Source organism: Triturus cristatus, chromosome 1_2 (assembly GCF_964204655.1).
Source record: "Triturus cristatus chromosome 1_2, aTriCri1.1, whole genome shotgun sequence".
Classification (NCBI taxonomy): domain Eukaryota; kingdom Metazoa; phylum Chordata; class Amphibia; order Caudata; family Salamandridae; genus Triturus; species Triturus cristatus.
The window spans coordinates 1,102,934,390-1,102,961,166 of NC_140580.1; the positions used below are offsets into that span (position 1 = coordinate 1,102,934,390).

General features: G+C 48.6%; 1 protein-coding gene across 6 annotated transcripts in view; it reads right to left on the reverse strand.

Moving 5' to 3' along the window:
• The window catches only part of LOC146868753 (glycosyltransferase family 92 protein gtnt-30-like), a 376,977-nt gene that overhangs the window by 101,426 nt on the left and 248,774 nt on the right, over window positions 1-26,777 (reverse strand). Inside the window, exon 1 of one of the 6 annotated variants that reach the window (XM_085613727.1) lies at window positions 11,078-11,137. The exons of 4 other annotated variants lie outside the window; for them this stretch is intronic. The gene's annotated coding sequence lies outside the window, so the exon portion shown is untranslated. Of the gene's footprint in view, window positions 1-11,077; window positions 11,138-26,777 lie in introns of those variants that run through there. One more of the 6 variants, XM_085613728.1, reaches the window with a different exon arrangement.

Sequence of the window (26,777 nt, forward strand, 5' to 3'; positions counted from 1 at the left end):
GGGTCTGTTACCCCTCTCCACGAGTCCATTGGAAGAGGGTGAATAGAGAGACACCTTAAAAGGTTGAATATCATGAAGTTCTAAAAATGTCCCCATGCGTTGAGAAACAAAGTGGGTACCATTGTCAGTAACAATAGATTTGGGAGAGCCTTCAAGTTTAAAAATGTGTACTAAAATTTTTATAGTGTTATCAGTGGTGGGACTGTCACAAAACCAGTAGACCATCCAGTTTCAAAAAGTAATCCACCATTAGAATCAAAAATGTGTTGTGTGCAGGTAAAAACTCATATTGCCCAGAAAAATCTGTGCCAATTTTGTCCCAGGGACCACCTGGATAGGGTACAGGGTGTGAGGGAGTTTGTAAAGTGTTCCATCTTTTATCAGATAAAAGGTATTCTGTGCAGATTTCAATGGATGATTTCACCTGAGCTTCCATGGAAGGCCACCAATAAAATTCTTTTCATGCGTAAATTCTCAGGAGGAATGAACAAATAATGACGCATGACAATCTCATCAGCAATTGACAGTTCATCAGCTACATAAGCAAATTTCCTTATTTCATCAGAAAGCGTTCTGCTTTCTGGCCATCCTTCTATGATGAATTGTTTGACCTTACTAAGATTGTGATCCTTGACATATTCTTCTCTCCATGTGTTCTCAGAAATAGAAGGAAATTCCAAAACAGCATCTATAGCCGCCACCACACACTCAGAAATACCAGTTTCACACTCATTATCTTCAGTTTCCAAAGACATTCTAGAAATACAGGTAAGTGTTTGATTACAAAATGATATTCTTGTAATGTGGAGATAAATGTATCAATCTTGCAGAGGCCTTATTGGGACCAGAGCCAGAGAGCATGTAGACCAATGGTTTATGGTCAGTGAAAATGTCAAATTCTCGCCCTCAAAGATAAGATCTAAACTTCTGAATGGCCCAGACACACGCGAGAGCTTCCGTTTCAATTGTATTGTAACGTGTTTCTGCAGGTTGGAGTGTTCTAGAAGCAAATGCAATGGTGTGTTCCTTGTTTTCCTCCCACTGACAAAGAACAGCACCTAAGCCATACAAACTAGCATCCACATTTAAAAAACATCTGCAATCATCTTGAAATGGTTGTAGGGCGGGAGCCCATTCAATAATAACCTTGACGGGGTTGAAGGTATATTGTAAGTCATCACTCCACAAAAAATGTCCACCTTTCCTAAGTAAAGTTCAAAGAGGTTCAACAATCTGAGCATAGCCATGGACAAAACGAGCATAATTCTCAGCTGAACTAAGGAAAGAGCACAAAGCATCTCTGTCTTTAGGAGGTGATGCGTCAAGTACAGCTTTGATCAACGATAATTTGGGTTTGATACCTTCTGGAGAAAGTATGTGTCCTAAATAGTCAAGAGTTTGAACACCAAATTTGCATTTTTTATGTCTAATGGTCATTCCAGAGGTAGACAGCTTGGACAAAACCTTGGATAAGGTAAAATTGTGTGCCTCACGACTGCTAGCATGAATCAGAATATCATCTTAATAAGCCTGGACTCCAGGAATGTCTTTGAGAAGTGAGTCCATGAGTTTCTGGCCCACGATAGCGGTGCAGGCTAATCCAAATGGTAGCCTAAGATATTTGAATGCCCCAAAAGGGGTGACAAAAGTGGTGAGCTCTTGAGAATCAACACTAAGGGGAATTTGATGGTATGCTACCGTAGGTCAATGAGAGAAAAATACTTGGACCCTCCTAAACCAGCTAAAAGGTCATAGATTTTGGGAAGGAGATGAAAATCTATGTTGATGTTTTTGTTTAAGGAGCGCAAGTCGGCACAGAGTCGCCAGATTTTTTCCTGCAAATGACAATATGAGAAACCCATGGAGAAGAACCACAAAGAACAATGATACCCTCTGAACAGAGATTGTCCAGTACCTTCTTAAGATCATCTCTGGCACTGAGGGATATAGGTCTAACTTTGTGCACAACAGTTTGAGCATCTGGTTTGATCTGGTGTTCAAAACCCAAAACAGTACCAACTTTATTGATAAGAACCATGGGAAATTGGTTGATAATGTCCTTGACATCAGTAGGAAGAGCTGAAAAAGAAGAGTTATTATTAGACAACATATCCACTTTATAAGTATCTTCAGTAACATATCCTTTTGGTAAGTAACCAAGAACAATAGGGTTATCAGAGCCTGGTTTAAGGTAAATTCCCTTTTTGTAAGATCCTGTCAGACAACAATATCTGTGCCCTTGATTGCAATGTAAACTTTAGTAAAAACATGATGTTCTAAGCATATCAATTTAGATGAAAAGTAACTAAGCATATCAATTTCAGTTTCCCCAAACGTCTTAGGATTGACATCTGTTGGAGTAGGTGATATGGAACCATGCCATGCATTTTGAAAAGAAATCTCAAAAAGAATTGTGATGGGAGACCCGGAATCTGCCATAGCTTGGAATGGAACATCTGCAATAAAAACATCACACCACGGACCTTTAGCTGCACCTATACCACTAATGGAATTACATTAAATTGTCACATCAACGTTACTGAGTTTTATGAAACAACTTGTAAATCCTCTGAGAAGTCAATGCTGTTGATTTTCATTGGTCTTCTCGTACTTCTACACACAGCTTGAAAGTTACCACATTTTTGCATGCAGTACAGTTCTTGCCAATGGCTGGGCAATTAGGAGAGTTGCCAATATGTGATCTAGACCCACATCTATAGCATGCTAAAGTTTTTCTTGAAAGATTTTCCAGAATTGTTGATGTTTGAAATTGTAGATACAGTGGCCTCAGGTTGAGTAGTAAGAGAATTAACAAATTGCCCATCATGAATAGCCTTAGAGGAGACCATGGAGCGTTTAATTGATTTGGCTATGTCAATAGTTTCAGAGAAGGTGGGATTCCTGCAACTCAATAGTCTTTCTTGTATCTTATGAGAAAAACACCTGTAGACAAATTGATCTCTAATCTCGAAATCTGTGTTTGCACTAAATTCGTCTGTAGATGCAAGTATTCTCAGTTCTGCAATATACTCTTCTACTGTTTCGTCAATATTTTGTTTCCATTTAAAGAAATTATGACGTTCCAGCATAATGCTCGGTTCTTCATCATTCTGCTTGGTCAAACGAGCTAAAGCCTCTTTAAAAGGGTGCCAATCATCACCTCACCCTGCATGAGGCAATAGTTGTCAAAAATGTTAATCCATTGATGCCATTTAACAATAGGTTTGCCAGGTGACTGTAAAAAGGGTGGAGGAGCTGTAATTTGTTGGGAGGAGGCCATGCTTAGTAACAATAATATAAATAAAATAGTAGAAGTTAAATATCAGTAATAAAAATTAGACAAACAGGTATAGTTATATATGTCATAAATTGTGAAGAAACATATATGTCAAAGTGAAGTAATAAATGGTACTGAGAGAGAAGCTTGTGCTTGGAAAGAGAATGAATAAAGAATGTGACCAGCAGAGTGGAAATAATAAAGGTTCACAGTACCTGAAGAGAGGCTGCTGGATTTAAAAGCTCACAAATCAAAAGTACACATTTAGGGAAGACTCCTGCCTGAACATATGTTGGTATTAGCGTATGTTGTTTGATAAATTAGAGCGAAACAGCAGAGAAAAGCAGAGGTGATAAGGAATCCTTTGTGTTGAAGCGTTGCGGTTGGGAATAGTGCGTGCGTGCGCTACAGATTCCCAAAACTGAGTACAAGCGAGCTGTCCCCTTAAAAGACTTGGCAACGATAAGAGGAGAAAACATAAAGTTGGAGATCGACATGCACGATCTCGTATTGAATGTGGTGCTCCCTTAAATGAAGAAGGCATGGCAACAAAGAGGGAGGAACACGTAGGGTTGGAGATCAGCATGCGCGATCTCGTGCTGCGCCTTCAACCAGGATTCGTGGAAGCCGATGAAAGTAAGTTGGGAAAGGAAATTCACGCATGGCTGAATGAAGAAGGTCAATCCAAGCGATGCAGTCAGCGGAAGAATTGCCAACCGTAACCCAAGGTCAGGGCTTTCGTAAATTGCTGGAATAAAATCAGGAACGCGACTCCCAACACCTTGAATTTCTGTCTATGGAAGGATGCACATAATAATGATATTTTAGCTGCCAGAGCTTATCTTAATGACTCACCAACTCTAACAGGGTTAACTCACATTTGGGAAACTCCAGTCACATGTGCTACAAAAAACTGGCCAGCAAAAATATTAAATCGCTCTCTGTGCTTGAGGATAGGGCTACCTTAGCTAGACGAGCCAATGCATGGCTAGTTTTGAAAACTATAGAACAGCCATCTATCAATCATACCTTCATACTAGGTATAGTAACAACATGAAAGAGAAGTATCTGAAATACCGTCGTGGTCTATTTCCATTGTAGCTACATTTACCCCCATGGCAGGGAAATTTAGGTTTGAGCAGTTGCCGTTTATGTGATGAAGGCTCAGTGGACTTGCAAAGAGCTATTGGATGACTGCGGATTTTCCTCCTTACTGGGCACCCCATAAGGACTAATTCCCAACCCCACCAGTCCTGCAAATATAACAAGCATTTGCAATGCAATAGGTCTCGCAGTTACGCAAGTTTGAGCTATTGGCATTGTAAATGGCTATGCCTTTTATTTTGGTATTGGTTTTGAAAACATAAATACAAGACATTGTTATTTATGACGGCAATAGCTTAAACTCGCGTAAATGCGAGACCTATTGCATTGCGTGCAGCAGTGTGCGGCGTGCAGCAGTGTGCGGCGTGCAGCAGTGTGCGGCGTGGTTTGTAAACAACAAGAAAAGCAGACATCAAAGGAAGGGTGGAAGGGAACGAGCATATGGAGTGTGAGTTATAACGAAAGTTAATTGTTGTAAGAGGGGATACAGGAAGTGCGCTGGCGAAAGCAGTCTGCTGCTTTCAAGTCCGATGCCAGATGTCGGCTTCGCGCTTGAATGCCTCACATGCACTGGCCATAAACCGCATTCCTAAGGTCTTGTGCCCCTTACTAAATCTCTCTGAATGCGTGAGGCGGCGTACGCGCAGGAAGTAGCTGGTGGCAAATGGAATGCGCGTGGTTGTGCGCATAACCCCCACCCTATCCGCCTGGGAAGTCTTTGGGAGCATTTTCTGAAGCCCCTACATAAGTGTCGCTGTGCGATCACTTACGCGATAGCCAGGCGAGACCTAAAAAGGACTAATAGACAGCCAAGGGAGTTAACATTTTTTACATGCATCTAAAAACTCAGAGCTGCTTAGAGCTATGTCAATCAGGGGTCTGCACCAAGTTTGTCATCAAGGGTGACCTCATAGGGCCCCACTCTGCTGCTGATCCCCCAGGGCGGGGTTCGCTGGCCACGCCCTTGGGGCTGGGCAGTCTGACGAGGGGTATCACAGAAAACTGTTTAAAAGAAGACCCCCCAGGTCCCACGGTCAGCAACCAACATTCCTCACCATATATGGTACACCAGAACCCTTTACAACCTGCTGAAAATTGTATTTAAGACGGATGCCAACAGAATATAAATTGAGCAGTCATCAGACACCAACTGTTCTCCTGGCCGTAACGTTTAAATAAACAAATTGTTCCTGTTTTGCCAAAAACCTCTAGTCTTCTGCTTTTAAAGGGATTTCTAACTCGAGCAACAGTAGCATCACAACTCAGTATTGCTCAAGTAAGCCATATCAATAGCATTTAAATCAGTATTTAGTTCTAAACTATGAAAAGACTAATAACACAGACAGGTCCTCTTGTTGAACATATAGATGTATTTTACATTATATTAATAATTGTTTTGGCTTCTATAAAAGACAGCATATTTTTTTTTATTAATTTTTGGAGCGGCAAACAATTTGACAGCAAGAGCAGTTGGTTAATTGTCTGATCCATATTGGCTACAGCTGCTTCACCATCCCAAGTGAGCTTCTTCCCAACTTCTCTGTAGCGCAGATCTTATGTGCCTCAAATATACCATACAATTTGTCTACACTCCTCCTCCAAGTTTGAATTTAGAAAGAATAAACACATACATCAAAGGTAACAAAACAGAATGAGCCTTTAACCCTCAAGCAGACATGAGTGACATTCAAAGGCCTAATCTATATTGATTTACCACACCTTGATATCTGTCCAAAAAGGGCTACAAGTACTTTACAAAACATCTAAATAAACACGTTAATCTTCAAAGGCTTAAAGGATCCCAGACTATCCGAAGTTGGAGGTAGATTTAGGCTCAGGACACGTGCTCTTTCCATGCACCTAGTCTTTGTATAGGGATACAGCTGAGTGATGAGCAGATACCCACTCCTGAAAAGAACCACACGTGTGTGGGGGGGGGGCGTCATTGCCATGTGAGTAGAGAAAATTGCATAGCAACCCGTTTGTGGTTGGTGCCACAATTTAAGAAACGATTTGTTTGGCTTGGTGTTTAAGTACACAGTTTTTGTTTAACTATATGAAAATGCTTCACTGGGCATGAACATAAAAAAAGAGCAAGCAATATGCAAAACATGCTAGGACATGGTGTTGTGGCGCTTCAAAGCGGTTTCTTTGCTTTTGAGTAAGTGCATTCTATGAATTAAGTAATAAAATGCCTTTGGCTCCACGTCACAGATCAGAATTTGAAAACATTGCAAAATATTTTTTTTGCTACAAAAAACAATACTGCAAGCCAGGCATGCACCAGGAAGTTGATTTTCTATTTTAAAAATACACAAGCATTTGCTGTCATAACCAGAATTAAGCACAGGCATCTCAGACGAATGTGCAACCTGTACACACAGCAGTCAAACACAGCAAGGCCAAATCGAGTCTTCAATGCGGCGGTCGATAAACGGTGTAGTGTACGTTAAATTAATCAAACATTTAATTTAGATAACACCAACGTGTATTGTTTACAGCACACTGCTACATAACGACTAAAAGCAAAATCGGTATAAATGAAAAAGATATGGTTCTAGATTCATGGAGACAGTCATCAAATGCATTAATCCAAGTTTAACCAAGTGACAGGGCATGGACATTTAAAGGAGCTTTCCTAATGCCGCAATCACCTACATTTTGATCAGAGAGATCTGATACACCAAGTGCGTATGTATTGGCCTAAATAGTGAATAAAAATGAGGCGTGACCTACATGAAAACAAAGCATCTTCGGATAAGGCGACTGCAGAAGGCAAACTGTATGTAAAGTACAAGCATGCATCCAAACAGTGGCCACACCGTCAGAGTTCTGAGCCAGGCAGCAAAACTACAACGTGAGAAGCAATAAAGGAGCCTGACTGGAAAAGATTAAATAAAGCACCTCAGAGTGGGAGACCGAGCCCTCTTCCTCCTCCTGACAGCTGCTCCCGAAGCGGATTAACCACAACAATAATAACAAACAAGCCGGAAGTCAGGCGCCCTTGCCCGGGACGTGGGCGGGGCCTGCTCCGGCAGGAAGAGAGACGGCGTACCATGCTAACGCGGGGCTCCCATGCTTAAGGGAGAGCCCCGCGGTGGCAACCGGAGTGGAGCGAAGCCCCGGGTCCCAGGAGGGGGCCCGGGTGAAGACTGCGGCGGACGAGGCTGCCCACGGCAGCATGGGGCTCCCGGGAGTGCAGGGAAGCCCCGCAAGAGAAGTGCTGCAGCCGCGAGGAGGAGCCCCCCCCCAGAAGAGCAGCCCGGTGAGTGAAGAAGGGCTGGGGGGTTCCGTGTGGGCTATTGTTGGTGCCTGATCGAGGCACAGCGTCCTTGGCGACAGCAGCGCTTCGCGCTGCGTGGGCTGACATGTGGTCGGAAGGGGGACAGGAGATGTGCACGCCGCGTGGCTGTAAGCGCGTACACCAATTCAAATCCGCTAAGAGCCTGCGCGTGCACATCTCCTGTCCCCCTTCCGAGGCAAGTCAGCAACAATAGATCTCGCCGAAAGCAGCGCTCCGCGCTGCGTTCGCAGGCGAGACCTAAAAAGTTTAGCACAGCAACTCCGTACAAACAAGTGCCTGAAAAGATGGGACAGGGGGTATTTTGATCTGATCATTGGAGCTGGCAGCACTGAGCATTGTTTTATGTAGGTATTTGATCTGTTTATGTTTGCAGTTATTCTTTGTTTTTTATTATGACTTGTCCAATTCCCTGTTGTTGTGTATGGACTATGTTCCGCTCTCATCTGCCTTGAACATGTTACTATTCACTCACCCTTGTGGCTCTGTACAAATGAATTAAGAACTTAGAGGAGAGGGCGAATCCTGATTAATTAGCAGAGCTTGCATGGACGGAGGACTCGGTTTTTAGAAGCACCTTATCTGTTCGCTTAGGAAGTTGCATTTAATCCTGCGACCTTGCATAGCACCTTTCGAATCATCCTTGTAATTTTGCACATTTTGGTTAACGGATCTACCTATGCAGAGGGCCAGACAAGCACTGTAGATCCGTCACAGCACTCAATTTACTTGTTTTTAAAAGAGATGTACCTGCTTGACTAGGCAGATATATTTCATCTTGACACCCTGCACATCCCCTTTTTGAATATCTTTGCCATACCACATATTTTGGAGTACGAATTCACTTATGTAGGGGACAGGCCAGCACTGAAGATCTGTTTTAGTACGCACTTTATTTGTCTTATAAGCACTTTAACCGCTTGCTTTTCACATTTTACCTTGAGATTTTATGCATTTCCTCTCCTGACTATCCTAGTGATATTGCACATTCTGATGCATGAACCCCCTAATAAAGGGGACTGCAAACAGTGAAGATTTGTCTTAGCTGCTACTTTACTTGTACACCTCCGCAGTATTTTCCACCCTCAGACTTGCCCACATCATATCTAAGTGTTTTTGCACTTTCTGCACATCCTACCTAAAACCCTCTAGCTAGGCCTGAGGGCAGGGGTCTTTAAAAATGCCTCTGAAATATGGATGGTTCTCTAGGTTAAGCCAGAATCATAAACTGAGGTTAATTAACCGTGTTAGGAATTCTCTTCTGCTGTTTTAATTCTGCTTTGAACTTGTTCTTGATCAGTGCATCTGACCACCACATAACAATGATGCTTTCTGTAACAGTGAATAGTGTAAATTTGTGCTGTGGTGTTACCGGATACTATATTTGTAGTCATGTTGTTCAAATGTTTTAATGGTTTGCAATGGTAATAATTAATCAAGCAATAATAAACTTGTAACAATAGAGCTTCTTCAAAAGCATTAATGTCACCTTGACCCTAGGGTGGCATAACTTGTGGAATTGTTCTGAGCACAATTTGCCCCTCCGAACCTAAGCAATGAAGGACAAAGTGTTCTTCCTCTCAAGAGGCATTCTATCCCACTCAATAACCTTCATTCTTTTTAGGTCTCGCACAGGGCAGCGTATGCACTGCCTCTACGAAGCATTAAGTAATCAGTATGTTGGGTGAAACTCAAGGTAATTTCTACTGCTGCTTGCCATTGGTTTAACTCTGGCATTGCTCTTCTTATCGGGCTTTTCATTGGCTGCTGTCCCGATACTCACTTCCGTTTATTCCGGAAGCAGCACCGCCTAACTACGGTTTTCGTCTGCTTTTGTGTGTTCATCTGTAGTTGGTGAGCACTATATTTTTTTAGGGTCTCCTCGTCTTCCTCCTCCGGCTTCGCGATGGACTCGCCCGCGACCCCCTCCGGAAGCCGGTAGGGAGCAGCTCGCCATGCCTGCTTCACTGGCAGCTACACACATTCCGGGCGTTGCACTTCTTTCACCATAGTCCACTTTCCAACGCAAAAGCAGCTTTTTCTATAAACATAGGGTGTGACCTTTGCTGCTTAGACTGCCCACGTTCCGTGATCTCCAGAAAACAAACTCCGCGCGTACACTCAAAGCTGTTAAGAGTCCGTCCTGAAAGGGAAATATTTTGGATGGATTCGTGTCTTTACACTGACAGGGAGGCACGCTAAAGTGTTGCATGATTTGGGCATCTCCTGTCGCATAATTCCAGTGGCCCTGCATATACTAACCCCGAATACCTACAACAACGCTACAATGTATACAGCAAAGTAACTAATATCTTTTGTTTAATAACGGGACTCGATTTGTAATGGAGAGCATTGGTCCACTGTATTTGTTATCAAACACAACGTGTTTGTCTTTCGGAGTTTAGAGTGGGGGAGGGTCACGGCGGGGAGGGGTCGTCTAGCCCTGCTGCTTAAAGAAAGTTCAATTATGCAAGTTCAAAGTTGAAAAAGTTTTCGTGGAGAAATTTTTTTGCGGCCGCTTCCTGTGATTGGGCTGGAGGTTCCCAGGGAGACAGTGATGCAGTGGGGTGGGCCTGGATCCCAGCTGAGCTGCATTTCCAACACAAGTGGCACATTTCCTTGCCCCTTCCTCCCTCTCTCTAATTGATGGTCAATTTGAAAAGCAGCAGAAACGATACACAGGCTGCAGCACCTATTTTTCCCTCGCCATTGGGGTTTCTGCCTAAGCCAACTCCATGTGAACCCAGAGGGTAGAAAGCAACCTCCCGCCCACTCCTCCTCTGCACCTTTACAATGCACTTTCACACACTAAAAGCACACAACTTTTTCTTCCACATGTGGAAATGCACAGCTCCACACACAATGGTGCCTTAAAGCCACTGCACTGAAGTTGTAACCTCGGTACCTGTGCTCAAGTGGCCCCTGTCTCCAGCCGCTCCCCTGGCCCTGCGCCTCCTCTCCGGCAGTAAACTCAAGCCCCAGCAGACAGGGTTACACCCTCCCCTGCCCAGCCCCCCCTTCACTCGTGTGCTTTTGTGATACACCACCCTACCGCAACAATATATGCACCAACATATGCTTTTTAACCTGTCTTTACCAAGTCCCTTGTGCTGTATTTACAACTGTTGGTATTTACTTTTGCTTTTCATCAGTCGCGTCTTACTTTTTTTCTTTCGCTCTATCAGGCCCCTGCTGCTTTTAAGATAAACAGTAAAAAGAAGCTCTGCCAGGTAACAATAAATGAAATATATATGTGTCTAGCGCCAAAGCACCCTTAGGACATCAGTGCGCTGCACAACTGACTTCCATTCCGATATAAAACCACGTGTGGAAATGTACAGCTCTGCAAACAGTGGTGCCTTAAAGCCACTGCACTGCAGTTGTAATCTCGGTACCTGTGCTCCAGTGGCCCCTGTCTCCAGCCGCTCCCCTGGCCTGGCTGCGCATCCTCTCCGGCAGTAAACTCAGGCCCCAGCAGACAGGGATATTTAACACCCGCCCCTGCCCAGCCCTTCCTTCACTGGTGGCTAATGAGCCCTTGACTGGAAGAACAAGTTCTCTTGGAAGATCCCCAACGAACCAGAGGCGGCAGGGCCCCGCCCCGGACCAGAGCAGCGGATTGGGAAGGATGTAAAATCGGTCCCTACTGTATGCATGTGTACTTCTGTGCAGCCAAACCAATGGTGCACAGGAATTTAGACCCCTGGGGCCCCCTGCAACTGAATCTGCTGCACTACTGATAGTTGCACCGTCTGTAAAATGGTATAAAGTGTTCTGAGGCAGCGGGTGTCATAGGAAAAGCTTAGTAAATAAATGTACTATATGTCAACATTAAATGATCATACCAGGCCATCAAAGAAATGCAGAACACGAACTCACTGTTATCCTTGAAGTGCTTACCAAGGCTGTTATATGTGTGTAGCACTCCAGAAACTTAAAATGAGGCTTGTGCTTAAAGGGCCTGTGGCTGCTTCTATCTCTCTGGGTTTAAAGGGCGCCGATAATTCCATAAAAACAACATGTTCAATATATTGTGGAAGGTAAGGGGGCAATCGGTTTGGAGAATTCATCATATTTTACGCAAGAGGCAGCTCCTAAAAATTCAGTTCTCTTGCTAGACTGAAGATAGACTGCTTTCGGTTCAGATGTATGACCAGACCTGCATTAATGAGTTTTTTTGTCTCTTAATTGGCCCATGTGAGGAAGTTCTTTGATTCTGACTCAGATGAGACATTTTCTTGTAAATTTGCTTAGTTTGTGCACTGCTGCCGTGCAGGCAGGATACCTACGTCAGCTGAACACTTTCTGCTGACGCCTATTTGCATCTTACAGTTCACAGGTTCGAAAACCAGCAGTTGACTCTGCCTTTCATCCTTCAGGGGTCGATAAAATAACTAGAAGTTTGTTCTAGAATCTTCTGTAATTCCAATGCTGTTAAACACAAGCATTTGCAATGCTATAGGTCTCGCATTGACGCGAGTTTGAGCTATTGACATTGTAAATAACAATGCCTTTTATTTAGATTTTTAAAAAGAAAACAAAAATAAAAGGCATTATTATTTACAAATGTCAATAGTTCAAACTCGCGTCAATGCGGGACCTATGGCATTGCAATTGCTTGTTAACTTCTAGTCTTCAAGCCGGAAGTCAGGCACCCTTGCTGGAACGTGGGCGGGGCCTGCTCCGGCAAAAACAGAAACCGGCGTGCCGTGCTAACGCGGGGCTCCCATGCTGAAGGGAGAGCCCCGCGGTGGTGGCCAGAGTGGAGAGAAGCCTCGGGTCCCAGGAGGGGGCCAGGGTGAAAAATGCGGCGGCCGAGGATGCCCACAGCAGCGCGGGGCACCCAGGAGTGCAGGGAAGCCCCGCAAGAGAAGTGCTGCAGTCGCGAGGAGGAGCCCCCCCCCCCCAGAAGAGCAGCCCGGTGAGTGGAAGAAGGGCTGGGGGGGGCTCCGTGTGGGCTATTGTTGGTGCAAAGTGTACTTTTGCAATTCTGAGCGGCCCCGTCTTGCAGCGGGCCGCTCCAACGGGGCTGGCATGTGGTCAGAAGGGGGACAGGAGATGTGCACATCGCGTGTGTGCACGTGGGTGTTCACGTGACCGTACACCGGCTCAAATCCGCCAAAAGCCTTGCGCGTGCCCATCTCCTGTCCCACTTCCGAGGCAATTCAGAAACAATAGATCTCGCTGGCGACAGCGCTTTCGCGCTGTGTTCGCCAGGCGAGACCTAAAAAACGATGCTGTCGGGCACTGTAGGTACTACAGGTCTCATTCATTTCTATGCTTAAAACCTGGATAAAATTGTCTTTGCCCTGTGTATTTTATTTAAATTGGGGAGATGAGGAATCTATGTTGAATGTTAGAAACTAGGTTCATGCTCTCTCAGCTAATCAGAGGTTATGTAACAGCTGTCTTCTATTTCTTCGGTCAATTAATAAGGATACATTAATAATCTTCCTACTCCTTCTGAATAAAAAAAATCCTGATTTAAAAAAAAAAAACACAAGCACAAATTATATTCATATTTCTTTACTTGCTAAAGGTTAGCAGCAACGAAAACGAGCATACCCTGCAGCCACGGTAAGGGGAACAGCAATGTTATAGTATTTATTTATATTTATTGCAGTTTTATGTAGCGTGAACATGCCCAAAGCATTTACAATGCAATATGGCATTGTAATTGACAATGCCTTTTATGTATGTGTTAAGAAAACCTACTAAGTGTGTGTTTACGTGCACCACTTGCAGGTTTTCAAAACACAAGCAAAAGGCAGTGTCATTTACAATGTCAATAGCACAAACTCTCGCAAATGCGAGACCTATTGCATTGCAAATGCTTGTTTCACCTTGGAGCGTCAAACTGCGCGTTAAATATAAGTCCGCAGTATACTCCATGCTGCAATTACTTCTCAAAGTAATGACAGGAAGCATACGGTATATTTATGGAGTTTTCTTGATGAACTCCCCAAAAGGCTTCTTTCATTGAGACCTCCCCAGGTACAAATTAGAACATTCTGAAAACATCTCATTTGTCCTAGCAAGGAACTTAACTTGCTGAACATTCCTTATAACACATCTCGCCCCATAATTTAGCAACACAAATGCGAGTTATTTCTAAACTATGCACAAACTATATACAAAGGAAACAAGCATTTGCAATGCAATAGGCCTCGCATTAGTTAAAGGCTGAGCTACTGGCTTTACAAATGGAAAGGAAATGCACGCCCACCTGCCTTTGTATTTTTATTTATTGACTTTTGTAGCACTGGCCTGCATGCCGCGCTTTAGATGTTTAAAGCAAAAGCGCGGCGTGCCGCCATTGCTACAAAAGTCAATCAATTGATAAACAAGCATTGGCATAGCTAATAGGTCTCGCCTTTGGGGCCTTATAAGTGTTTCGGCAGAGCTAGTGACTTTGCCAATATGTTTAAGCTGTGCTGTAGATAAGTGTGGCTGCTGTGCAGCATGCTGAAAAGTTGTAATAAAAAAGTGCCAGAAGCATTTTTGTCACCTTATATATGACCAAGAAGGCATCATGTCCAACAGAACGACCATATTAAAAAATGTATGTACAATTTTTTTTTCTCATTTTTCTTTTGTTCTTGCAATGCTTGTTAAAGTTTTTTTTGAGGGGGCATAAACAATTGGAGGTTGAAGGTTGTGAACTAGTACCTGTATTATTACACTAGCAGGGGCCAGACGCTAGGGGAGAATCAACAGATGGCAGATTCCGAGAGCAGGCTGAGGTGGTGTTGAGTGATGTAGAGGTGGTAGTGGTGGTGGTGGTGGTGGTGGTAACTGGTGCTGAGAGAATGCTGAATGATACTTAGGTCTTGCTGAGTGATGATGGTGGTGTACTATTGCAAAGGCGATGCTGAGTGACATTGTTGGGGCACTGAGTGATGCTGTGTTGGCCGTGAGTGATGCTGTGCTGGCCGTGAGTGATGCTGTGTTGGTCGTGAGTGATGCTGTGTTGGCCGTGAGTGATGCTGTAGTGGCCGTGAGTGATGCTGTGTTGGCGAGAGTGTCTGTGAGAGAGTGTCTGTGAGAGAGTGTCTGTGAGAGTGTCTATGTGAGAGTGTCTGAGAGTCTGTGAGAGAGTGTCTGAGAGTCTGTGAGAGTGTATGTGAGAGAGTGCCTGTGAGAGAGTGCCTGTGAGATGGTGCCTGTGAGTGTGAGAGAGTGTCTGTGAGTGTGAGAGAGTGTCAGTGAGAGAGTGTCTGTGAGAGTGTGTCTGTGAGAGTGTGTGTGAGAGTGTCTGTGTGAGAGTGTCTGAGAGTCAGTGTCTGAGAGTATGTGAGAGTGTGTCTGAAAGTCTGTGAGAGTGTGAGAGAGTGTCTGTGAGAGAGTGCCTGTGAGAGAGTGCCTGTGAGTGTGAGAGAGTGCCTGTGAGTGAGAGAGAATTTCTGTGAGAGAGTGTGAGAGAGTGTCTGTGAGAGAGTGTCTGTGAGAGAGTGTCTGAGAGAGAGTGTCTGAGAGAGTCTGTGAGAGAGTGTCTGTGAGTCTGAGAGAGTATCAGAGAGAGTGTGAGTGAGAGTGTCAGAGAGAGTGTGAGAGAGTGTCTGTGAGTCTGTGAAAGTGTCTGTGAGAGAGTGTGAGAGTGTCTGTGAGAGTGTCTGTGAGAGTGTCTGTGAGAGAGTGTCTGTGAGTCTGTGAAAGAGTATCTCTGAGAGTCTGAGAGAGTGTCTGAGAGAGTGTCTGTGAGAGAGTGTCTGTGAGAGAGTGTATGTGAGAGTGTCTGTGAGAGTGTCTGTGAGAGTGTCTGTGAGAGAGTGTGCGAGAGTGTCTGTGAGTGTGAGAGAGTGTCTGTGAGTGTGAGAGAGTGTCTGTGAGAGAGAGTCTGTGAGAGAGTGTCTGTGAGAGTGAGAGTGTCTGAGTGTGAGAGTGTCTAAGTGTGAAAGAGCGTCTGAGTGTGTGAGAGTGTCTGAGTGTGAGAGAGTGTGAGTGTGAGAGAGTGCCTGTGAGAGAGTGTGAGAGAGTGTCTGTGTGAGAGTGTCTGTGAGAGTGTCTGTGAGAGAGTGGCTGTGAGAGAGTGGCTGTGAGAGTGTCTGTGAGTGTGAGAGCATCTGAGTGTGTGAGAGCATCTGAGAGTGTGAGAGCATCTGAGAGTGTGAGAGCGTGTCTGTGAGTGTGAGAGCGTGTCTGTGAGTGTGAGAGAGTGTCTGTGAGTGTGAGAGTGTCTGTGAGAGAGTGTCTGTGAGAGAGTGTCTGTGAGAGTGTCTGTGAGAGTGTCTGAGAGAGAGTCTTTGAGAGAGTGTCTGTGAGAGAGTGTCTGAGAGAGAGAGTCTGAGAGAGTTTCAGAGAGAGTGTGAGACAGTGTCTGTGAGCCTTATCTCTGAGAGTCTGAGAGAGTGTCTGTGAGAGTGTCTGTGAGAGAGTGTGAGAGAGTGTCTGTGAGAGAGTGTGTGTGAGAGTGTCTGTGAGAGTGTCTGTTAGAGAGTGTCTGAGAGTGTGAGAGAGTGTCTGTGAGTGTGAGATAGTGTCTGTGAGAGAGTGTCTGTGAGTGTGAGAGAGTGTCTGTGATAGAGTGTGAGACAGTGTCTGAGAGTGTCTGTGAGTGTGAGAGAGTGTATGTGAGAGAGTGTCTGTGAGAGTGAGTGTCTGAGTGTGAGAGTGTGATAGCATCTGAGTGTTTGAGAGCGTCTGAGTGTGTGAGAGCATCTGAGAGTGTGAGAGTATCTGAGAGTGTGAGAGTGTGTCTGTGAGTGTGAGAGAATGTCTGTGGGTGTGTGAGAGTGTCTGTGAGAGAGTGTCTGTGAGAGTGTCTGTGAGAGTGTCTGTGAGAGTGTGAGAGAGTGTCTGTGAGAGAGTGTCTGTGAGAGTGTCTGTGAGAGTGTCTGTGAGAGAGTGTCTGTGAGAGAGTGTGAGAGAGTGTCTGTGAGTGTGAGAGAGTGTCTGTGAGTATAAGAGAGTGTCTGTGAGAGAGTGTCTGTGAGAGTGAGTGTCTGTGAGAGTGAGTGTCTGAGTGTGAGAGTGTCTGAGTGTGAGAGAAGTCTGAGTGTGAGAGCATCTGAGCGTGTGAGAGCATCTGAGTGTGAGAGAGTGTCTGTGAGAGAGTGTCTGTGAGAGAGTGTCTGTGAGTGTGAGAGTGTGAGAGCGTCAGAGTGTGTGAGAGCGTCTGAGAGTGTGAGAGCGTGTCTGTGAGTGTGAGAGAGTGTCTGTGAGTGTGAGAGAGTGTCTGAGAGTCTGCGAGAGAGTGTATGTGAGAGACTGTCTGTGAGAGAGTGCCTGTGAAAGAGTGCCTGTGGGATAGTGCCTGTGAGTGTGAGAGTGTCTGTGAGAGTGTGTGTGAGAGTGTCTGTGTGAGAGTGTCTGTGTGAGAGTGTCTGAGAGTCTCTGAGAGAGTGTCTGAGAGTTTGTGAGAGTGTCTGAGAGTCTGTGAGAGAGTGTGAGAGAGTGTCTGTGAGAGAGTGCCTGTGAGAGAGTGCCTGTGAGAGAGTGCCAGTGAGAGAGTGCCTGTGAGTGTGAGAGAGTGCCTATGAGTGTGAGAGTTTCTGTGAGAGAGTGTAAGAGAGTGTGAGAGAGTGTCTGTGAGAGAGTGTCTGTGAGAGAGTTTCTGTGAGAGTGTGTCTGTGAGAGAGTGTCAGAGAGAGTGTGAGAGAGTGTCTGTGAGTCTGTGAAAGAGTGTCTGTGAGAGAGTGTGAGAGTGTCTGTGAGAGTGTCTGTGGGAGAGTGTCTGTGAGAGAGTGTCTGTGAGAGTGTCTGTGAGAGTGTCTGTGAGAGAGTGTCTGTGAGTGTGAGAGAGTGTGTGTGATAGAGTGAGAGACAGTGTCTGAGAGTGTCTGTGAGAGTGTGAGAGAGTGTCTGTGAGAGAGTGTCTGTGAGAGTGTCTGTGAGAGTGTCTGTGAGAGAGTGTCTGTGAGTGTGAGAGAGTGTCGGTGAGAGAGTGTGAGAGAGTGTCTGTGAGTGTGAGAGAGTGTCTGTGAGTATAAGAGAGTGTCTGTGAGAGAGTGTCTGTGAGAGTGAGTGTCTGTGAGAGTGAGTGTCTGAGTGTGAGAGTGTCTGAGTGTGAGAGAAGTCTGAGTGTGAGAGAGCATCTCAGCGTGTGAGAGCATCTGAGTGTGAGAGTGTCTGTGAGAGAGTGTCTGTGAGAGAGTGTCTGTGAGAGAGTGTCTGTGAGTGTGAGAGCGTCAGAGTGTGTGAGAGCGTCTGAGAGTGTTAGAGCGTGTCTGTGAGTGTTTGAGAGTGTCTGTGAGTGTGAGAGAGTGTCTGAGAAACTGCGAGAGAGTGTATGTGAGAGAGTGTCTGTGAGAGAGTGCCTGTGAAAGAGTGCCTGTGGGATAGTGCCTGTGAGTGTGAGAGTGTCTGTGAGAGAGTGTCTGTGAGAGTGTGTGTGAGAGTGTCTGTGTGAGAGTGTCTGTGTGAGAGTGTCTGAGAGTCTCTGAGAGAGTGTCTGAGAGTTTGTGAGAGAGTGTCTGAGAGTCTGTGAGAGAGTGTGAGAGAGTGTCTGTGAGAGTGCCTGTGAGAGAGTGCCTGTGAGAGAGTGCCAGTGAGAGAGTGCCTGTGAGTGTGAGAGAGTGCCTATGAGTGTGAGAGTTTCTGTGAGAGAGTGTAAGAGAGTGTGAGAGAGTGTCTGTGAGAGAGTGTCTGTGAGAGAGTTTCTGTGAGAGTGTGTCTGTGAGAGAGTGTCAGAGAGAGTGTGAGAGAGTGTCTGTGAGTCTGTGAAAGAGTGTCTGTGAGAGAGTGTGAGAGTGTCTGTGAGAGTGTCTGTGAGAGAGTGTCTGTGAGAGAGTGTCTGTGAGAGTGTCTGTGAGAGTGTCTGTGAGAGAGTGTCTGTGAGTGTGAGAGAGTGTGTGTGATAGAGTGTGAGACAGTGTCTGAGAGTGTCTGTGAGTGTGAGAGAGTGTATGTGAGAGAGTGTCTGTGAGAGTGAGTGTCTGAGTGTGAGAGTGTGATAGCATCGGAGTGTTTGAGAGCGTCTGAGTGTGTGAGAGCATCTGAGAGTGTGAGAGTATCTGAGAGTATGAGAGTGTGTCTGTGAGTGTGAGAGAATGTCTGTGGGTGTGTGAGAGTGTCTGTGAGAGAGTGTCTGTGAGAGTGTCTGTGAGAGTGTCTGTGAGAGTGTGAGAGAGTGTCTGTGAGAGAGTGTATGTGAGAGTGTCTGTGAGAGAGTGTGAGAGAGTGTCTGTGAGTGTGAGAGAGTGTCTGTGAGTATAAGAGAGTGTCTGTGAGAGAGTGTCTGTGAGAGTGAGTGTCTGTGAGAGTGAGTGTCTGAGTGTGAGAGTGTCTGAGTGTGAGAGAAGTCTGAGTGTGAGAGAGCGTCTGAGCGTGTGAGAGCGTCTGAGTCTGAGAGAGTGTGAGAGAGTGTCTGTGAGAGAGTGTCTGTGAGAGAGTGTCTGTGAGAGAGTGTCTGTGAGTGTGAGAGCGTCAGAGTGTGTGAGAGTGTCTGAGAGTGTGAGAGCGTGTCTGTGAGTGTGAGAGAGTGTCTGTGAGTGTGAGAGAGTGTCTGAGAGTCTGCAAGAGAGTGTATGTGAGAGAGTGTCTGTGAGAGAGTGCCTGTGAAAGAGTGCCTGTGGGATAGTGCCTGTGAGTGTGAGAGTGTCTGTGAGAGTGTGTGTGAGAGTGTCTGTGTGAGAGTCTCTGAGAGTCTCTGAGAGAGTGTCTGAGAGTTTGTGAGAGTGTCTGAGAGTCTGTGAGAGAGTGTGAGAGAGTGTCTGTGAGAGAGTGCCTGTGAGAGAGTGCCTGTGAGAGAGTGCCAGTGAGAGAGTGCCTGTGAGTGTGAGAGAGTGCCTATGAGTGTGAGAGTTTCTGTGAGAGAGTGTAAGGGAGTGTGAGAGAGTGTCTGTGAGAGAGTGTCTGTGAGAGAGTTTCTGTGAGAGTGTGTCTGTGAGAGAGTGTCAGAGAGAGTGTGAGAGAGTGTCTGTGAGTCTGTGAAAGAGTGTCTGTGAGAGAGTGTGAGAGTGTCTGTGAGAGTGTCTGTGAGAGAGTGTCTGTGAGAGAGTGTCTGTGAGAGTGTCTGTGAGAGTGTCTGTAAGAGAGTGTCTGAGAGAGTGTCTGAGAGAGAGTGTCTGAGAGAGAGTGTCTGTGAGTCTGTGAAAGAGTATCTCTGAGAGTCTGAGAGAGTGTCTGTGAGAGTGTCTGTGAGAGAGTGTCTGTGAGAGAGTGTCTGTGAGAGAGTGTCTGTGAGAGAGTGTCTGTGAGAGTGTGAGAGAGTGTCTGTGAGTGTGAGAGAGTGTCTGTGAGTGTGAGAGAGTGTCTGTGAGAGAGTGTCTGTGAGAGAGTGTCTGTGAGAGAGTGTGAGAGAGTGTCTGTGAGAGAGTGTCTGTGAGAGTGAGAGTGTCTGTGTGTGAGAGTGTCTGATTGTGAAAGAGCATCTGAGTGTGAAAGAGTGTCTGAGTGTGAGAGAGTGTCTGTGAGTGTGAGAGAGTGCCTGTGAGAGAGTCTGTGAGAGTGTCTGTGAGAGAGTGTCTGTGAGAGTGTCTGTGAGATAGTGTCTGTGAGAGAGTGTCTGTGGGAGAGTGTCTGTGAGAGTGTCTGTGAGTGTGAGAGTGTCTGAGTGTGAGAGCATATGAGTGTGTGAGAGCGTCTGAGTGTGTGAGAGCATCTGAGAGTGTGAGAGCATCTGAGAGTGTGAGAGCGTGTCTGTGAGTGTGAGAGAGTGTATGTGAGTGTGAGAGAGTGTCTGTGAGAGAGTGTCTGAGAGAGTGTCTGTGAGAGAGTGTCTGTGAGAGAGTGTCTGAGAGAGAGTGTCTGATAGTCTAAGAGAGTGTCAGAGAGAGTGTGAGAGAGTGTCTGTGAGTCTTATCTCTGAGAGTCTGTGAGAGTGTCTGTGAGAGAGTGTGAGAGAGTGTCTGTGAGAGAGTGTCCATCAGAGTGTCTGTGAGAGTGTCTGTGAGAGAGTGTGAGAGAGTGTCTGTGAGAGAGTGTCCATCAGAGTGTCTGTGAGAGTGTCTGTGAGAGAGTGTCTGTGAGTGTGAGAGAGTGTCTGTGAGAGAGTGTGAGAGAGTGTCTGTGAGTGTGAGAGAGTGTCTGTGAGAGTGAGTGTCTGAGTGTGAGAGTGTGAGAGCATCTGAGTGTATGAGAGCGTCTAAGTGTATGAGAGCATCTGAGAGTGTGAGAGCATCTGAGAGTGTGAGAGTGTGTCCGTGAGTGTGAGAGAGTGTCTGTGGGTGTGAGAGAGTGTCTGTGGGTGTGAGAGAGTGTCTGTGAGAGTGTCTGAGAGAGTGTCTGTGAGAGAGTGTCTGTGAGAGTGTCTGAGAGAGAGAGTCTGAGAATCTGAGAGAGTCTCAGAGAGTGTATGTGAGTGTCTGTGAGAGTGTGAGAGAGTGTCTGTGAGAGAGTGAGAGAGTGTCTGTGAGAGTGTCTGTGAGAGAGTGTGAGAGAGTGTCTGAGTGTTAGAGAGTGTCTGTGAGTGTGAGAGAGTGTCTGTGAGAGAGTGTGAGAGTGTCTGTGAGTGTGAGAGAGTGTCTGTGAGTGTGAGAGAGTGTCTGTGAGAGAGTGTCTGTGAGAGTGAGTGTCTGAGTGTGAGAGTGTCTGAGTGTGAGAGAGGTCTGAGTGTGAGAGAGCGTCTGAGTGTGTGAGAGCATCTGAGTGTGAGAGAGTGTCTGTGAGAGAGTGTCTGTGAGAGAGTGTCTGTGAGTGTGAGTGTGAGAGCGTTTGAGTGTGTGAGAGCATCTGAGAGTGTGAGAGCGTGCCTGTGAGTGTGAGAGAGTGCCTGTGAGTGTGAGAGAGTTTCTGTGAGAGAGTGTGAGAGAGTGTCTGTGAGAGAGTGTCTGTGAGAGAGTGTCTGAGAGAGAGTGTCTAAGAGAGTCTGTGAGAGAGTGTCTGTGAGAGATTGTCTGTGAGAGAGTGTCTGTGAATCAGAGAGTATCAGAGAGAGTGTGAGTGCGGGGAAACAGGACCACACCATGAGGCCGGCTCCCACACGCGTCCCCCCCAGCTGAAGGCAGGGAGAGTCACCCATCTTCTTGGGGGTTCTCCTCGCCGAGGCGGAAGAATCGGGACAGGCCGTCAGCATTGGCGTGGTCGTTGCCGGGCCGGTGTTCAACAGTGAAGTCCATCCCTTGCAGCGAGATGGACCAGCGTAACAACTTGGGGTTCTCGCCCCGCATTTGCATGAGCCACCGCAAGGGCTGGTGGTCAGTCTGGACCCTAAAGTGGGTACCGAAAAGGTAGGGCCGGAGCTTCTTGAGAGCCCATACCACAGCGAAGGCCTCCCTCTCGATGGTGCTCCACCTCTGTTCTCGCGGCAGCAGTCGGCGGCTGATAAAGGCCACCGGTCGGTCGAGGCCCTTGGCGTCCAGCTGAGAGAGGACTGCCCCGACCCCATACTCTGAGGCATCGGTCTGGACTACAAATTCCTTGCTGTAGTCGGGGGCCTGTAGCACAGGGGCAGCGCACATGGCCGCTTTGAGAGCATCAAACGCGGTCTGGCAGCGGGGCGTCCAGTGCACCGCCTTGGGTTGTTTCTTTGAGGTGAGTTCCATAAGGGGGTCCACAATGCTGCCGTAATCCTTTATGAAGCGTCGGTAGTAGCCTGTGGGGCCTAGGAATGCCCGGACAGCGGTTTGGGTGGCGGGGGGCTCCCACGCCTGGATGGCGTCAACTTTTAACCGGAGGGGGGCCACTTGGCCACTCCCCACCTGGTGGCCCAGATAGGTTACAGATCCTTGACCGATCTGGCACTTGCTGGCCTTAATTGTGAGCCCGGCTCTTTGGAGAGCGGCCAGGACTTCCCCAAGGTGTCCTAGGTGCGCCAGGACCTTATTTACCAGCCTCTGAAAGGTCGCTGGGGCGTTCTTCATGCCGAAGGGCATCACCCGGAAGTGGTAGTGGCCGTCGGGGGTAGAGAAAGCTGATCGTTCTTGTGCGCCGGGAGTGAGCTTGATCTGCCAGTACCCAGCGGTGAGATCAAAGGTGCTTAGGTAGCGGGCGGCCCCTAAGCGATCAATCAGCTCATCGGCTCGTGGCAAAGGGTGGGCATCGGTCTTGGTAACTGCGTTCAGGCCCCAGTAGTCGACACAGAATCTGAGTTCGGGGGCCGTGCCGGGGGTGGCGGCCTTCGGCACCAAGACTACCGGGCTGGCCCACGGGCTGTCGGAAGGCTCGATGACTCCGAGGGCGAGCATCTTGGTGACCTCGGTCTTTATGCAGGCTCGGACTCGGTCAGGCACTCTATAAGCGCGGTGTCGTACAGGGGGGCTATCCCCCGTGTCCACGTCGTGGACGCACCAGGGGGTTACCCCAGGCGTGAGAGAGAAGAGGGCAGCGAAGGGTTGCAGTAGTTTCTGGCAATCATGGCGCTGTTCCGGTGTCAGGATGGCGGAGAGGTGGACGCCCTCCAAGGAGCCGTCTTGGCTCGAGGACCCCAGGAGGTCTGGTAGGGGCTCGGAGTCACTTTCACCTCCATCGTCGGTAGCCAGTAGTAAGCTTAGTTCAGTTCGGGCAAAATGGGGCTTGAGCCGGTTGGCGTGCAGGACCCTGAGGGGGCTCCTCGGGGACTCCATGTCGACCAGGTACGTGACGGGGCTCTTCCTTTCAACTATCTTGAAGGGCCCGGTCCACTTGTCCTGCAGGGCGCAGGGGTCCACGGGTGACATGACCCAGACTTGCTGGCCCGGCTCAAACTCGACGGCTGAGGCATTCTCGTCATACCAGCGTTTCATATCTTCTTGGCTGGCTTCAAGGTTGGCTTCTGCCAGGGCACGGAACTTTCGAGTCTGGTTCCGCAGGGTCAGGAGGTACCGGTAGACGTCAGGCGGGGCACTTTGGACGTTCGCCTCCCAACCCTCCTTGACCAGGCTGAGGGGCCCTCGGACGGGGTGCCCATACAACAGTTCGAAGGGGCTGAAGCCCAGGGACTTCTGTGGTACCTCCCGGTAGGCGAACAGGAGGCAGGGCAACAGGACATCCCATCTGCTCCTGAGGGGCTCTTCAAGGCCCTTGATCATCACCTTCAGGGTTCGGTTGAACCGCTCGACCAGTCCGTTCCCCTGGGGGTGGTAAGGGGTGGTGAATTTATAGGTGACCCCACATTGTTGCCAGAGGGATCTCATGTACTTCGAGATAAATTTCGTCCCCCTGTCGCTCACCACTTCTCGGGGGAACCCCACCCTGGAGAAGATGCCCATCAGGGCCCGGCCCACCACTGGAGCGGTCACAGTTCGGAGGGGGACAGCTTCTGGGTACCGGGTGGCGTGGTCGACCAGTACCAGGATGAAGCGGTGGCCCAGGACGGTTCGGGGGTCGAGGGGCCCCACGATGTCTATCCCCACTCGTTCGAACGGGGTGTGGACGGCTGGAAATGGCTGCAGGGGGGCTTTCACTCGTCCCCCAGTCTTCCCGCTAGCTTGGCAGGTCGGGCAGGACCGGCAGTGCTGGTCCACGTCTCGTCTCATTCGGGGCCAATAGAAATGGGTCACGAGGCGGCTGTAAGTCTTGTCCCGCCCGAGATGTCCGGCGAGGGGCACGTCATGTGCCAGGTTCAAGAGGAATTCTTGAAATCGGAGGGGGACCACCAGCACCCGGCTGGCCCCTAGTTCGGCGACTTTCTGCTCGCTATACAATAAGTCATTGTCCCAATAGACCCAGTTTGTTCCCGAGGGGTCCCCCGCAGCCTGGGCGGCCGCCTGCTGTCGGGCCCCCTCGAGGGACGGGCAGCCCTTCTGTTCGTGCTGGAATTGTTCACGGGTGGGGCCCCCGTCGTGGCGCCACTGGGCCAGCTCGGGGATCTCGCTGAGGGGAGCGGCCTCGTTGGAAGAAAGTTCGGATGGCCTGGCCTCCTCGTCAGGTTCCTCCGGGCCAGAGGAGGTGGATGGTTCGGGGCCCGCCGGTTTGTCGGGGGCCGGGGCCGCAGCTGGCTGGACGGTCATGGACCGAGTGGTGGCGCAGGCCCACTCGGGTAGTCCTAGCATCCCCAGATGCTCTCGGCGATCCACCTGGGCCCAGGGGGAGCTCTCTAGGTCGTTCCCCAGGAGGCAGTCCACCGGGGCGTCGTCGCGGACAGTCACTTTCAGGGTGCCGGACACTCCTCCCCACTCGAAGGGGATTCGGGCCATCCGGCACATGCTCTTGGTGTTGTCGGCGGTCCGGACAGGGCAGAGGACATGTGGTAGGATCTGTTCGGGGGTCACCAGATGGCAGCGGACAGCGGTCACACTGGCCCCAGTGTCCCGGAGGGCCTCGGCCCGTCGCCCATTGATGGTGACCCACTGTTGGTACTTCTGGGTGTTGCTTGGGATGGTGGCGCGGGGCACCATCTCTCGGGAGCCTAGGCACACAAGCGACATGGCGGCTGGTTCCCACTCGGGGGACCCGTCGTCGTGGTTCTCCTCCTCGTCCTCTCCCTCCCCCAGGGCTGCGGCGGCAATTTGTCGGGGAGGTGGCCCCGTGGTCCCGTTCCGTCGGTTCACGGGGCAACCCGGGTCACTTGCATAATGGCCGGTCTGCTGACATCCGAAGCAGGTTACTGTTGGTCGTGTTCCAGACCGGGCGATAGGGGTCCCTCTTCGGCCCTGGGTCGGGGAAGGGTGGTTGGTTGCTTGACCTCGTGGCGGGCTTCTGGGCGGCCCGGCTGGGAATTCTCGACTGCGGTGGGACCCCCCTCCTCCGCCGCGCTGGCGGGGAGGGCCCGTGGTGCTCCGTTGGTAGTCCCCCACGGGGTTCCGGGGGACCCGGGTGTTGACCCATCGGTCCGCTTCGGCGGTGAGCTTCCGGGGCTCGGTCAGTTTACTGTCCAGGAGGTGTTGCCTTAGTTCCACAAAGCAGTTGTTGGCGAGGTGCTCCCAGACAATGAGGTCGAACAGTTCGTTATATGAGGTGACCTTGCTCCCTTTGATCCATCCTTCCAACGCACGGCTGAAGAAGTCCACGTATTCGACCCATGTGGTACTGGGGATCTTCTTGCAGTCCCGGAAGCGTTGCCGGTACATCTCGGCCGACAGTCCGTAGCGTTTGAGTAGGGCTTCCTTCATGTGGTCGTACGAGGTCATCACTGCGTCGGGGAGTTGCAGCAGGGTATCCCGTCCCTCGCTGAGGAACCTCCCCCATAGGCCGGCGCCCCAATCCTTCCGGGGCACCCGGTGGGAGGTCATGGCGACTTCGTACGCTCGGAACCATTGCTGGATGTCGTCATTTTTATAGTACTCCTTGACGACATCCTTGGGGATGTGAACCTTTGGCTCGGTCGGGGGCAGAGCGTCCCGGGCTCCGGGGTTGCTGGTCTCCCCAGTTTTAGCTTTTAGTTCAAGTTCTTTAAGGCTCCTCTCGTGCTCGAGGGTTAGCCGTCTCTCCTCTAGCTCCCGATGCCTTTTCTTCTCCTCCATTTCTTCTTGCAGTCGTAGTTGCTCCAGGGCTATCTTTTTCTCTGCCAGTAGGAGCTCCCCGTCCAGCCGGAGTCGGGCAAGGTCCATTTCGTGTGTCCGGGCCCTTTCCCGTTCTCGGATCGCTTCGGGGGAAAGGCTGGTGTCTGGGGTGGTTCGCTCCCCGTTCGTCGGGTCGTGGTTGGCAGGTTTCCGTCCCGGGCCGAGGTCCCTTCGGCTCGGGGTGGAGGGGTTTCGGGTTCTGCCCAGGCTTTCAGGGCTTTCTGCATTTCTTCCTTGGTGCCCAATCCTGTGGTTGGGATCCCTTTGTCTTTGCAGAATTGTTTGAGTTCCTTGTGGGTGTATTCCTCCAGTTTCTCCAACTGGAAGGTTGCGGCCACGGTTGCTTCTTGGCCATCCATGGTTCCCTTTTTCTCTCCTCGTCTGGTCAGGTAGTGGTTGCGTTACTTGCTTGTACGATTGCGTTTGCTCGGATCCCGTCGCTGGCCACCAAATGTTGGAGGGAGGCCCACCGGGTGTTTTATGTAGGTATTTGATCTGTTTATGTTTGCAGTTATTCTTTATTTTTTATTATGACTTGTCCATTTCCCTGTTGTTGTGTATGGACTATGTTCCGCTCTCATCTGCCTTGAATATGTTACTATTCACTCACCCTTGTGGCTCTGTACAAATGAATTAGGAACTTAGAGGAGAGGGCGAATCCTGATTAATTAGCAGAGCTTGCATGGGCGGAGGACTCGGTTTTTAGAAGCACCTTATCTGTTCGCTTAGGATGTTGCATTTAATCCTGCGACCTTGCATAGCACCTTTCGAATCATCCTTGTAATTTTGCACATTT